A 13,971-nucleotide genomic window follows, 5' to 3' on the forward strand; every position below is an offset into this window, starting at 1 on the left:
CACGCCTTCGTTCTCCATAGCGTCGGCTTGATGAAGTTGACACTGGCATCATCTTGGCGAAATCCGCGCCGTGATCCGCTGCGGCACGGCGGCGGCATCCTCCGCGAGCCTCCCCACCTTCGCCTTCCATTGCGCCAGCTTGATGAAGAAAACGAGGGCGTCGTCCTAGCGAGCTCCATGTCACCATCCACGGCGGCATCCTCGCGAGCCTCGCGCCTTTGGGGCTCCATCTTGACGAAGTAGACGTCGTCGGCCTCATCACCAAGGGCGGCCACCAACCAAGGAGTCCAACGGGCTGCGCGCCGGCAGCCCCATCGACACGCCATCGTCTTCCACGCCTTGGTGAAGTCCGGGAGTAGCCTCGTCGTCTTGGTTAGCTTTGATGAAGATGATGATAACGCCAACAAAGTGCTGCATGATCGCGAGCTCCACCGCGCCACCACGTGCTGTGCATGCATACAATAATAAAGGATGAAGGAGTAATTAGATGATAACTTTACCGTGCGGGAAGATCAACTTGGTGTTCATGTTGCTGACGAGGTGCCTACTTCTGGTACGGATGATCGCCGGCGTTGTTCTTCTCTCCTTCTACTTCTTCTTGCTGCGTGAGTTCTGGGATCGTGGTGGCTGGATGTGGTCGATGGATTTGTGTCTGCGTGCCGTGGATGTGGTCTTGCTCGTTTGTGTGTTGTCCCTTCGTTGCCTGGGGTTGTATCCTGTATATGTAGGCAGCCGGCAGGGTACGAGCTGAGCAGTGCACAGCTTTTGCTCGATCGGCAAGTTCAACAGTTTCCATCCTAAGCTCTTCTTTCCATCTTGATTTTTCTTTCCAAAACGCTGCTCTTCTTGCTTTACACGGTTGCACAAAAGAAGGAAATTAACTGATATATACCTTGCTTTAAACCACGCGTGCAATGATCCACCCAATCGGTTGCCTCCGTTTTCAAAAATCGGATGGCTTGCCATATATACGTACGGATCCGACTACTCCCGTGCCGATCATTCTAATTCCAATAGCCAGACTCATAGGTGTTCAAGTGTAATTTGAACCCACCAAAAACACACGCACATATTTCATCCATGTACATATATGCACGCGTTTGTCAATCGGCCGCAGATACCCGAATACGTATTTACGGTGTGTATAGCTGCGGGTATTCATATTATCATATACATACATACGCGAGCTTGCCGGCCGGCCGATACCCCCGAATACGTACACATATACGTGCAACGTACAAGAGCTTTGTTACATGCATGGCAAAATTGATGCATACATGCAGTAGTACGTAGACACCATGCCAATTGCCATGCATGCATATATTGGAACAGGAAAAACACCAATTAGCTATGCATATACATGGGCACACGTGTCCATATAATTTGCACTTAGAATTCAACCAAAATAAAAAATTATATGAGTCCTTATAAATAATAATAATATAAAAAAACTCATTGAACAAATGCCCCCTCGTCAAGTTAAGCTTGAGTGCGAAGCAAATCGAGCTTGACTCGACGAACATCTCTTTCTTCCTTCCTTGGCGCATGCATGATTCATGTGCAGCCTGAAGAAGAAGTTTGGAGTTGACATCTCCGTGACGATCATGCGTGCCATTCTGAAGATGATTGATTAGTAACAATGTGTCTTAGTGTAGGTATGTCCATCCACACATGTGTTCTTTAGGGACCTCGTTGGATCGTATAATGGGCACGATGCCAGTCAACAAGAGCAACCCTATTCCATCTTCATTCCATGGCGAAACATCATGCCTTATCCTGAAAAGAATTTGTTTACCAATCTCGTTGCGATCGTCTAGCTGCTACGGTGCCAGCCGACTAGATTGGAGGGTTTCACAGATTCACGCTGGCCGCACTGGCGCGTTGCACTGCTCCCGTGATCTCTTTGTGTTGATGTAGGCGACGCATCGGTAGACCGTTGATAGTTCCCCTTCTTTGAGCGAACCGTCACACCATCCATGGTGTGACCATTCTGGTGGTGCGCCGGGACGCCATCGGCCTTAAGAATAATCGAGGGGTTGGCGTTACCCCCACGCTTCATTGTTGTTGGAGACGGGGTCGCGGAGACGAATCGGCTCCACCTTCGTGAGCGCCAGTGTTGCCTTCTGGCGCCCATCGTGCGTGTCAGTGTAGACCATTGGTTGTCGGGCTGTCGTCGGTGTTGTCAGGGACGCATGGGTATTGCTGCACCCAAACACCCAGGACGTAGTTCGATGTAGTGGTTGCTGTCGGAAAGCCGTCGACGATTACAGGGAGTGCCTCTCCATGGCTGCAAAAGATGTTGGAGGAGCACAACTAGGAACACCAAACGAAAACAGGCGACAAAGAGAGGGAAAAAAGTTTGTGGGTTTTAAAATGTTGGCTTTCCCGTTATACACCAGCTATAGGCGTGATATCCAAGAAGGCTACCTAAGGACTTGTCACTGGGAACCGTCGAAAGACCTTGACGATTTTAACTCAACGACTTAAATAAGCTTCGGTGTACGTGTATGAAGACGCCGTGTTTCGGGGTGCTTCGGAGAGGCAACGGAAATTCATACTCTAGCCCATCATCATACTGAGGACCCCCACAGCTCAACATGCCCCCTGCACACGCCCCATGAACCGAGAGACTTGGGTGTGATAAGTTCAGGGTAAATGGTTTTGGGACAACGGTTTGACGATTTTTCTTCATGCATATTGAGGGGTGGTGAACAGCTACCTCCCGCCTTCCTTCCAGTGGGTTCCTTACTGCTTGGGACCGCTTGATTGCTTCTTGGACTGTTGGGATTTTCTTTCTTGAATTTGCTTCTTGTACTTTCAGAATTTCATCTTGATTGCTCATACGGATGATTGATTGTCTGCGGACTTGATGGACTTTTTTTTGACATTCGGCTCGAACTTCTTGGGGACTCTTCTTCCAGGATTCTTCGGGACCCACCTTGGGAACTTGGGAGGGAACTGTTCACCTCTGTGGACTAGGAATAACCCTCTAGCACTTTATCTGGGGCTTCTAGTAGCACACCCCAGGGTTTCCATGTGACTACGCACCGAAACAACTTGTGTTGGGTCAGGCAGCCCTCCATGATCTTTTCCTATGGTCTTCCCTGGAGTGCGAGCTTCTGTGAACACGAGGCATGCCGGGAAACATGAAGAGCGCGGGGTCTCAATACTCAGAAGTGCCCAAGTAATCATCTCCGCTGCCTCCGGAAGCATACACCTGATACGTGTCGTGCATTGTGGGTGTAGGAGCCACTCCACCTGCAAATCGACACAATGTGCCGCCCTCCGACAAGTCCTAGGGTAGCCAAAACTTCAACCAACAGCGTAGTGCGATAGGGGAAAGCCATTTTTTTGTTGGACTTAGTCCGTAAAAATTGGGGAAAACTAGATATATCCACGAAATGCTAAGGAGAATGCATCATGGATCCGAAAGCCCACAGAAAAAGTTTCCCCAATGAAAATCCGAAAGGCAACAAAAGAGGCAAAATTTAAGAAAAATATTTTTTGAGGAACCTCCTGTTGATTGGGGGCATTGGTCGACTCCCTGAGAATCGACAAGCTGGTATGCTCCCCCGTCATAGACTTGCTCAATGATGTATGGCCCTTCCCACTTTGGCTCGAACTTGCCCTTCGTCTTGTGCGTCACGACGATGGGTCGCCTGAGCACGAGAACCAACTCGCCTTTTCGGAAGACGCGTTTCTTGACGAGCTTGTCGTAAGCTCTCATCATAGTCTGGCGGTAAAGCTCCAGACTCTGTAGGGCATTAAGTCGCCCCTCTTCAAGGGTGTCCAGCTCCTGAAACCGCAGTTGTACCTGTTCATCATGGGTGAATTCATCTTGGATAGCCACCCTCAAAGAGGGTAGCTGGACCTCCAGTGGTAGGACCGCCTCACTCCCGTAAACGAGAGAAAACGGAGTCGCCTGCGTCGGGGTACGGACTGTGACACGGTACACCCATAAGGACTCGACGAGACGATCATGCCAGTCTCTCCGGTTCCTTGTCACCATCTTCTTGAGTATCTTGCCAAGCGTCTTGTTGAAAGCCTCGATCGCGCCGTTAGCTTGAGGGCAGTAGCCGGTGGAGTAGTTCCACTTGATCTTGTACTTCTCCAAGAACCTGTACATCTTGTTGGACTTGAAGGCCTTTCCATTATCGGAAGTGATCCGATGAGGTATCCCAAAGCGATATATGATGTTTCGCTCTAGGAAGTTGATGACGTTGTCACTCTTCACCTCCCGTAACGGGACAGTTTCCGCCCACTTCGAGAAGTAGTCCGTCGTGGCGAGGATGAAGCGATGCCCCCTGGAAGATGGAGGGTCGATAGGGCCGATGACGTCGATTCCCCAGGCATCGAATGGCCAAGAGGGAATGGTAGGGTGAAGAGGGACCGGCGGCCTGTGCTTGAAATCACCATGAACTTGACAATTGTGGCACGATCTAGCCACCTGAAGGCAGTCTGCCATAATGCCGGGCCGGTAGTATCCTGCTAGACGTATACTATGATAAATCTTGGCCCCTCCTTGGTGCCCGCCACAGACTCCATGATGCATCTCCTGCAAGATCTTGTCGGCTTCACTTCGGTTTACGCATCGAAGTAAGACCTCCTGTCCATGTGAACGCCTGTATAGGACACCTGCTTCAAAAAGATAGAAAGGGAGTCGTCGTTGTAGTTGGCGCCTCGAGGCGGGGTCATCGGGGAGGCTCCCATGCTTGAAGTAATCGAGGAAGGGTTGCAGCCACTCGCCCTCCTCTACGGCATTCGTCATGACGGTATTGACTTCGTACTCTACCGGCATGAGCTAGACAGCCGGGAGTAGCCACCTTACTTCCACGTTCACCTGCATTGTTTTATTATCTGGAAGCACCAATGCCGCTGCTAGTTTCGCCAAGGCATCAGCAGGCGCATTCCTACTTCGCGGGACATGATGCACTTCAACATGTTGAAAACTTTCCATTAGATTCCGGGCCGCGGCATAGTACAACACTAGTTCAGGCTTGCAAACTTCATAGACTTCGTTGACTTGACGGATGATGAGTTGAGAGTCTCCATAAGACCACAAGGAATGAACCTCCATGGAGAGCACCAAGAGGAGGCCAAAGATGAGCGCCTCGTACTCCGCTTCGTTGTTGGAGCATTCTTCCTTGAGGAGGGAGAATGAGTGATACATCACCCCTCCTTGCGGCGTTTTGAACACCAAACCTGCACCGGCTCTTCGTCTTGGGGTACCATCGGGGTCGGCATCCATGCGGGAGGCACCATCAAAGTAGAGCTCCCACGACGCATCGAGATTGACGTTGAAAACCTCCTCATCAAGAAGGTCTGTGACAAGAGGCGAGTCGTCTGGAATTGGGTGCGCCGCAAGAAATTCCGCCAAGGCTTGACCCTTGATTGCCTTTTGAGGCACAAAGGTGATGTCAAACTCCATCATGATAAGTGCCCATTTTCCAAGTCGCCCCATGAGTGCGGGCTGACTTAAAACGTACCTCACGGGGTTCGCCCTCGCGACGAGCTGGACTTCATGCTTCAACGTGTAGTGCCTGAGCTTCTTCAAAGCGAAGATTAGGGCCAAGCACAACTTCTCTATAGAAGAGTAGTTTCGCTCAGCCCCCACCATGGTGCGGCTTAAGTAGTAACACACCACCTCCTTCCCCTCGTCATTGTTTTGGGCGAACAAAGCGCCTATCGAAGTAGGCTGCGCTGCAATGTATACGATGAGTGGGCGCCCCTTTACGAGAGCATGCCAGGACAGTCGGATTAAGGAGGTACCTTTTGATTTCATCGAATCCGTGTTGGCATCCTTTATCCCACACGAACGGAGCTCCTTTCTTCATGAGGCTTGAGAAGGGATGGATGCGTCCAGAGAGGTTGGAGATGAAGCGCCGGATGTACGCTAGCTTCCCCTGCAATGACCTCAACTCCTTGAGATCTTGAGGTGGCGGCATGTCGAGGATGGCCTTGATCTTCTTAGGCTCGATCTCTATGCCTCGGTGACGAACGACAAAACCAAGGAAGATGCATGACTGAACATCAAAGGCACACTTCATCGGGTTCATCTTGAGTTGATGTTGACGCAGTCGCTCGAAGACGACCCGAAGATCCTCCTGGTGGTGCTTGCAATCCTTGGTTTTGACTACCATGTCATCAACGTAGCATTCCACCGAATGATGTATCAAATCACCAAGAACGCATGTCGTAGCACGCCGGTATGTTGCATCGGCATTCTTCAGTCTGAATGGCATGACGGTGTAGTAGAAGTTGCCCTTCGGGGTCCTGAAAGCGGTGTCGATGGCGTCATCGAGATCCATCTTGATCTGGTTGTAGCCCGATGAACCGTCCATGAAGTAAAGTGCACCAGGGCCTGTGGTGGAGTCGATGATGATTTCTGGGATTGGGAGAGGAAAGTCATCCTTTGGGCAAGCCTGATTCAGGTCGCGGAAGTCCTGGCAGATTCGTATCTGCCCATTCTTCCTTTCCACCAGGACAATATTGGCGAGCCACCGTGGATACTTCGTCTCCTTGATGAAACCTGCAGCGATTAACTTGTCAACCTCCGCGATGACATCATCTTCAAGTTCTGGACGTAACCATCGTGATTGCTGCTTGATGGGACAGAATCGTGGGTCAATCGCCAACTTGTGTGTGGCGACACGAGGGTCCAAACCTGGCATCTCCTTGTAACTCCAGGCGAAGCAGTCTCGGTACTCCATCAAAAAGCTTCAATAGTCCTCTCGCTCCTCTTCCGTCAGCGTGGCGCTAACAAAAGTGGGGCGTGGGTCGTCCTCTATTCCAAGGTTGACTTGGACGAGGTTATCGATGGTGGGTTGTCCTCCGTCTTCTAACTCCTGTGGTGCTGATATGGAGCTAAGTTCCTCGGCATTACTTGGCTCACCGTTGGCAGAGTGTTGTTGATGAGGAATGGTGGATAAAGTGTCGGACTCATCACTTGATGAGACGAAGATGGCGTGGCAGTTGACTCGTGTTCCAACACCGAGCTCCTCCTCTTCATCGGCAGGGACGTCGTAGATACAACATTCCATCGCATGGTGTATCGGATCGCCAAGGACGCATGTCATGGCATGCTGGTATGTTGCACCTGCATTCTTCAACCCAAAAGGCATGCAAGTGTTGTAGAAGTCTCCTTTTGGCATCGGCCGCCTTTTATCTTCTGGTTCTCGTGGTGTCGGCGTGGAGCTGAGCTTCCCCTCATCACAGGGGGCGTCAGGGTTGTCGTAGCCAAGCCCAAACTTTGGTTGAGCTTTGCCTTTTTGCTTGATGAGGTCTTCCGCTTGTCTCCACCATTCCTCGCATATGGCGGGTGGCGGAGGCATCCTGTTGTTCCGCCCCAGAGTGATCCCGGCCTTCTCCAACAAGCGAACCATCCTGGGCTCCACTTTCTTTATCGACAGTACCTCCTCTGGGTCACTGCAAGTTTGGGGAAATTCAAATACAAAATCACATTGTTTTACCTGTGGGACCTTGTAGAAAATGGTCTGGACTCTAGATCCGGACAAACCGGGGATTTCCCAAACCTCCAATGGGGAAGTCACTGAGACATAGAGCGACGGGGGCTGTACGCCTTGAGCTCCCCTTGCGACTTCCTCCACTTCTTTTATTCTTCTTCTATCGGCAATCGGTACGGGCGCAGGTTCTTCCTTTTGAGGGTTGCGTGCCCGTAGCATGATGGGTGATGGCACATCATTGCCGCTTGTTAGCATCCTGGAACCTTCCTGGGCAACTGCAGATCTTCCTAGAGTTAAACAAATGGGCTCTCGGCGCACCAAAGCTGATGAACAAGTGGCAGCCTCTTGCGAAATTGTTGTAGCCGACCTCAGCGTGATTGGCGTGGACGTCGGGAACCTTGCCTTCAACAGTAACGGGGTCGTTGGACCAGGCATAGAAGATCCTGTTCCACATGACGTCAAAGTAGAGCCTCCTACCTGTGATTCGAAAGAGGGGCTATAGTCGTACCGCGCAGATGAAGATGATCGCCTACGGACTTGGCTCCTGTGACTCCGAGAGGAGGATCCCTTTGCATCGGCGGGTGAGCTCGACATGATGGGGAGCTTCATCTCAGCTACTGGCCCAAAACTTGGTTTGGTCAAGAGATCCACCGGGGGTGTTGTGCGCCCCAACTGCTGGTCGCTATCTACAACAGGGAAGTAGTACTTCGCATCTGCATGGTGAGACTCCTGCATAATATAAGGAGATATGTTGCCGATGATGTGCTTTTGTGTGCCGCTAGCGTCGAGGAACTTAAGGCATTGATGGAGGGTGGATGGAACAACGTAGTACTTGTGGATCCACGGTCTTCCTAGAAGGGCAGAGTAGGAGGTATTCGCCTCGATGACGAAGAACAACACCTTGAAGCTAAAAGTTGACATCTGGATCTTCAATGTAATGGCACCTAGCGTAGGCTTCCCTTGGTTGTCGAAGCCGCAGATCATCACGTCAGTAGCCTCCAAGTCGTCCACCGTAAAACATGCCCACGTCAAACTCCGAAGAGAGAGAATGTTCATGGCAGACCCTGGGTCTATGAGGATCCTGCGAAGATGTGCAACACCAATATTACCTTCCACATACAATGGACGGTTGTGGTCACCATCATCTATGAGCTTATCATCCTCGTCGAACATGATCTCGTTCACGAACAAGGGGCTGGAGCAAAGACGGTGTTTCGCCATGGACACCTCGTAGAGTTCCGGAGCCTGGAGCGCCTTGATAAGGGCTTCACGAAGGTCAGGCACCATCATGAGCGCATCATGCACACTCAAAAGTGCAGGGATCCGCTTGAGGTGGGAGATGATGTTGTAGTCGACGTTACGTGCCTTCACCTTCTCTTGGCCTTGGTTTTCGTATTCCCCCCTGCAAAGGCGCCTCCTTTGGGGTGGCTGGCTTCTGCACCCTTGCTGACTTGATATTTAGTGGTTCAGGTAGGACCTTGCCCCCACGCAGGTTCATGTTCACCTCTTCCAACGACACTTCCTCTGTTGCCTCTTCGGCGTGGAGGACCGCCTGCTCTTCAGGAGTAAACACGTCTTCGGAAGGAGTGACATTGCAACTCTCTATGCTTGGTGATTGGGGTGAGATGGCTCCTTCTCGAACTTGCTCCACCTCCTTTGCCGGTGCTTGCCCCCAGCCGGGTGGCAAGAACTGCGCAAAGGTTGGGAGAACATGCCCCGATCGAGGAAAAGGCTCGTCTCCCTCTGACATAGGGACAAATCTTGGCGGAGGCCGACATTGACTTGGATCGAACCGCCTTAGAATTCTTGGGGGAGCACGTTCTGGCAAAACAGGGCGAGGATGTTGGGGTGGAAGTCTCCTTGCATATGGCCTTCGGCGCACCATCCTCCAAGGCTCCTCTTCGGGAATGGCTGGGGTCACCTGGGGCCGAAAGGGAGATACCTGCGTCTGGGAGAGGACAAGGTTGGATAGCTGGTCTTCAACTTGGGCCAGTGGCACCCATGTTTCTTCGAGCTCTGTGGCTTCACTTGGCAGAGACGGTAACCTCATGCTCACCATGTTTACTGCATGATAATCTGGGTTGATAGCTTCTGGGTCGGGATTGATCCTTCTCTCGTTAATGGCTCTTTGGAGCCATTCTTTGAATGCGACACAATCTTCAATGACATGTCCCACATACCTGTGATATGGGCAAAATAAAGGATTATCTGTCATCCTCACCTGATCAGGCCTCCGAGGCTCTGGTAAGTTCAAGGCTCGATGCTCCATAACCTGGTCGAACATGTCCTTGATGAGCTCCCGACGGAAGACGTACTGCTTCTTAAGGAGCTCCTGCATTGACGGGCGTTGCCTCCCTCCGGCTTGTTCGCCTCTTGCACCCAAGATGGGCACATGGCCTTGTGGTGCAGACGAGAATACCTTGGTGGTGTTTGTTTCGGCTGGTGCCTTTGCCCTGCTACCATTGTTGACTTGTTTGGATGTTGAGGCGAAGCGCTTGGCAGGATCAAATGCGCTGGCATTCTTATAGAGCTCCATTATCTGCGGTGATTTCTCAAACTCAAGCTTCATGGCCGCTACCGCCATGTTGAGGGCACTAAAAGTTCTAGGCTCACGCCGAGAGACTTCAAGTGACCAATGTTGCTGCATCCCGTGGACGCACATCTCAATGGCATCCTCGAGGTGCATCTCCCTAGCGAGACGCGCATAACTATTGCGGAAGCGGACGATGTAGTCATCAATGGACTCGTCTTGTCGTTGTCGGACTTGTGCCAGCTCGACAACGGAGAAGTCCTTCTTCATGGCGACGAAGTGCTTCTTGAAAACCTCTTTCATGGCCGCCCAACTCCCAATGGACCCAACTGGTAAACGGCTGTACCAATGGAAGGTGGGCCCGGTTAATGACCCTGAAAATTGGCGAAGGAGGAGTGACAGGCTGTTTGCTGTGTCGCCGCATGCCGCCTCAAAGTACGGCAAGTGCTCCCTCGCATCACCGGTTCCATCAAATTGACGAAACTTTGGTGGGTGCGACCCTGCGGGATACGCCATCATGTCATGCCACGCCTCATAAGGCTTCTCTAGCTCACTCTCGGAGGTGCGAGGGGCTTGATCTATCGCCATTTGCTTTAACTTCTTGTCCACCATATCCCCAACCATGTCATGGTAGTCCTTTAGCATAACTGCGTGCGGTACTGCATTGGCAGAACCAATAGGGCTGACCCCAGGCCGAGCTTGTGTGCTGGGGTCGTGTTGAGGCACATCATTTAAGGGCACCCTAGTAGGAGGGCCCACCTGAAGTTCCTCCTCTTGCGGATCGACCACTCGTTGCAGCACGCCTTGTGGAGGGACGCCTTGGTTGTTCATCATGAGCTCAATAAACTGGTCAAGCTTTGACGCCAACTAGTTAATCGTCTGGCGCTGGCTTCTGACCTCTTCTTCTAGAGACACTTCTTGTGGTGCTACTATGTTTTCAGCACTTGGGCCATGGATGCCATCAACGGGTGACTTGGCAGCAGGATCTTGATCCACAAGGTTTTCACCATGATTCACCATGTGAACGGGAGCGGTGTGGAGGTCTTCATCACCACCCTCATAATCTGACAAAACCGATGAAGCTAGTTCATGGTAACGAGGGGAGTGTGGACGACTCTCCAACGATGGCGAGGAGGATGAGTCAGAGAAACCTTCTTCATCATCAAGGTGGTCTTGGCGTTCTCCATCTCCGGGAAACCCATCCGTCATACCTTGACCAACGATGGATTTTAATCTTGTATTGGCCCCTGGCCGGTTTGCAACTTTAGTCGTCCTTCAAGGTCTTGAGGAAGCCTTGATGTAATGTCGGTGTAGTGTCGCTTGTATATATCTTCATTTTGTGAAGTGCTCCCTCCACCTAATGAGCCTTTCCCTGTTGTCATAGGAAGACATGTGGCTCTAGATCTTGCAGCTTCTTGTGATGTTGATGAGCTTGTCTTGGCATCCCCTGCGGCACCCCTGAACCATGCACGAACATGGCCAAGACGCGGTAGGAAGGTCCTCTGGAAGTCCGCCTTTGGGTTTTGCACGATCTCTACTTCAGAAGGATAGTCGAACTCCTCGGTGATGGAAGGAGGTCGCCATCCATTACTTGACCCTTCGCTTGGCTGCACTCCAAGAGTACCGCACAAGGCAAGGTTCTTCTCAGTTGATTCCTTCGCTTTTTCAGCCTCCTGCTGGGCTTGAGCTTCTCCATCTTGGTCCATCCTTTCAGAGGGAACAAGAGGAAACTCCGTGGGAAGTGTTGTGTCCTGTGGGAGGGCAACGCGGGCTGCACCCTCGGAAGCTACTTCATTATTGGAGGAGAACATAAGCTTGGCTTCTTCGACGCCTTCCATCGGTGTGGCCGTCGGCGCCGGCATCTTTTGATTCTCTAGTGGGGGTGCTGGTGCAGTAGCCTTCACCTGTTCATCATTCTTCTGGGGAAGGGATGAAGAAAGAACCACCTTGCTCCCTTGCTCAGTGCTTCTCGTGGACGTCTTGCATGGTTTCGGCGCCAACCGGCTGAGAAGGTAGCTACACCGCTCATGACGCTCCAAGTTGGGGGACATGCGAAATTTGATCCTGTCATTTTCTTGAATGACCCCACCATCGGGTCGTAAACGTACCTGAGTGTGTCGAAGGACTAAGTCCTCAAGTTCTTTATAAAGAACATGGCGGTTTCTCCGACGCCTCTCGCGCTTGCGCTGATTCTCTGTTGGGAAGATACCATCCCTTTGCACCAGTGGCGTGTGTAGGAGTGTTGGTGCAGGGCGCCTCATGGATGATGAAGTCCTGTCGGTCATTGCCTGCAGTTGTGGTTGATCTCCCCGCCTGGGAGGTGACGCAGGTCGTGGTGGAGGTGTCGATCGCAAAGGTTCCCGTGGTTGCCACTATTGAGTGGGCCGAGGGTCCCTCTCATCATCTTGATGTCCCCGCCTGGGAGGTGACGAAGGTCATGGTGGAAGTGTCTGTCGCAAAGGTTCCCGTGGTTTCCACTGTTGAGTGGGCCGGGGGTCCCTCCCATCGTCATGATGTCTTGACCATCGGTTCCAACGTGGAGGCACGTTGGGATATCTCCGTTGTGGGAAGTGTCGAGTTGGTGAAGGTTGTCGCCGAGGCGCCAAAGTCTGGCGCACATGTTGAGGACGATGGCTTGGGGCTTGACGCCTCATCCTTCCCGCAGCTTGTGCCGCCGATGCACTTGGCGCCGTTGGATCTTGGAGCCTCCTCTGGATATTGTTCATCTTCTCTTGGAGTTGGCAAAATTCTCGCCATAGGTCGTCGTCCCGTGGCACGGGTGCTTCATGCTTAAGGGTGGAAAACCTGTTATTGTTGGGGAGAGACCTTCCGTCGACTGCCGAGTTGTGGAGACATGGCGCCCATGCACCCCTTCGCGTGTCACCAATGTTGAGGTAGACAGTAGGGCCTGGTAGAACAGGCTCTTTGCGTGAGCGCCGCTTCCAGAACTCCTTCATGATGGCGCGTCTCACCAGCTCCTTGACCTTGCATGGCTCGTATGCCCAATCATTAGGGAACAAGTCATATGGAGGGGTTAAGGTGCTTCGGTAAGTGAACAACTTATCAGCTAGGTCCATGGCACCGAGGGACCAATCCTCCTCCGGCACCGTGCTCTGAGCGATGCGGGAAGCTATCTGTTGGTGGAGTAATTGTACCTTGTGGTACTTCCGCCTGTAGTTGCATAGGGGATGAGGGCTATATGACAAACGAGCGTTGGCCATGAGCCTACGCAAGTTATGGGACATGGCCTCCAAACCCTCGAGAAGCTCTACCTCGGTGCACCGTGGAGTTGGCTTCGACGGCTCCGAGTGTGTAGTCATGGTAGGGGTGTGGAGGGACGCTGCACTAGCCCGCCTGTTGGCGGCTCTGGTGCGGAGGCGTTGAGATGCCTCCACGTCTCATTTCAAATCTGCCCTTGTCGACTCCTTCAACAGGGCGCGCGCCTCAAGCATTAGCTCGCGACGCTCCTTCTTCACCTTGGCAGCCTCCCGCCTTAGTGCCTTCTTCGACTGCACAGTTTGGAACTGCGCATGATCTTGAGCTTGATGCATGTAGACCTTCTCGCCAAGCTCGATGACGACCATGGGAGGCATCGATCCAAACTGGATCATTACCGGCTCCGAGTTGCTGCCACGGGAGATTCCACCTGCATGAAAGGGATCTTGATGAGCAGAAATCCTCGCCGACGCCTTGTCATGCAGCATGCTGTGCAGTTTGGGAGACGAGAGAAGACGATTCAGACGACCACAGCATTGCGAAGATGGGAGGAGAACCAGGTCCCACCGGGCGTGCCAATTTGTTTGACACGAGAAAAATCTTAAGGCGCTCCGGATCAAGGGAAGAGGGGGAGTTTGATTTTCTCTCATGCGCCGGGGAAAAGAAAAGTGTGCGGGCGTGCCAGTGTACATAGTACACAAGAAAATGGTATGGGAAGCAACTATTTCATTAATCTCATCGGATCAACAAAATTACAAGATC

The sequence above is a fragment of the Triticum aestivum genome, chromosome 3B (assembly GCF_018294505.1).
Source record: "Triticum aestivum cultivar Chinese Spring chromosome 3B, IWGSC CS RefSeq v2.1, whole genome shotgun sequence".
Classification (NCBI taxonomy): Eukaryota; Viridiplantae; Streptophyta; class Magnoliopsida; order Poales; family Poaceae; genus Triticum; species Triticum aestivum.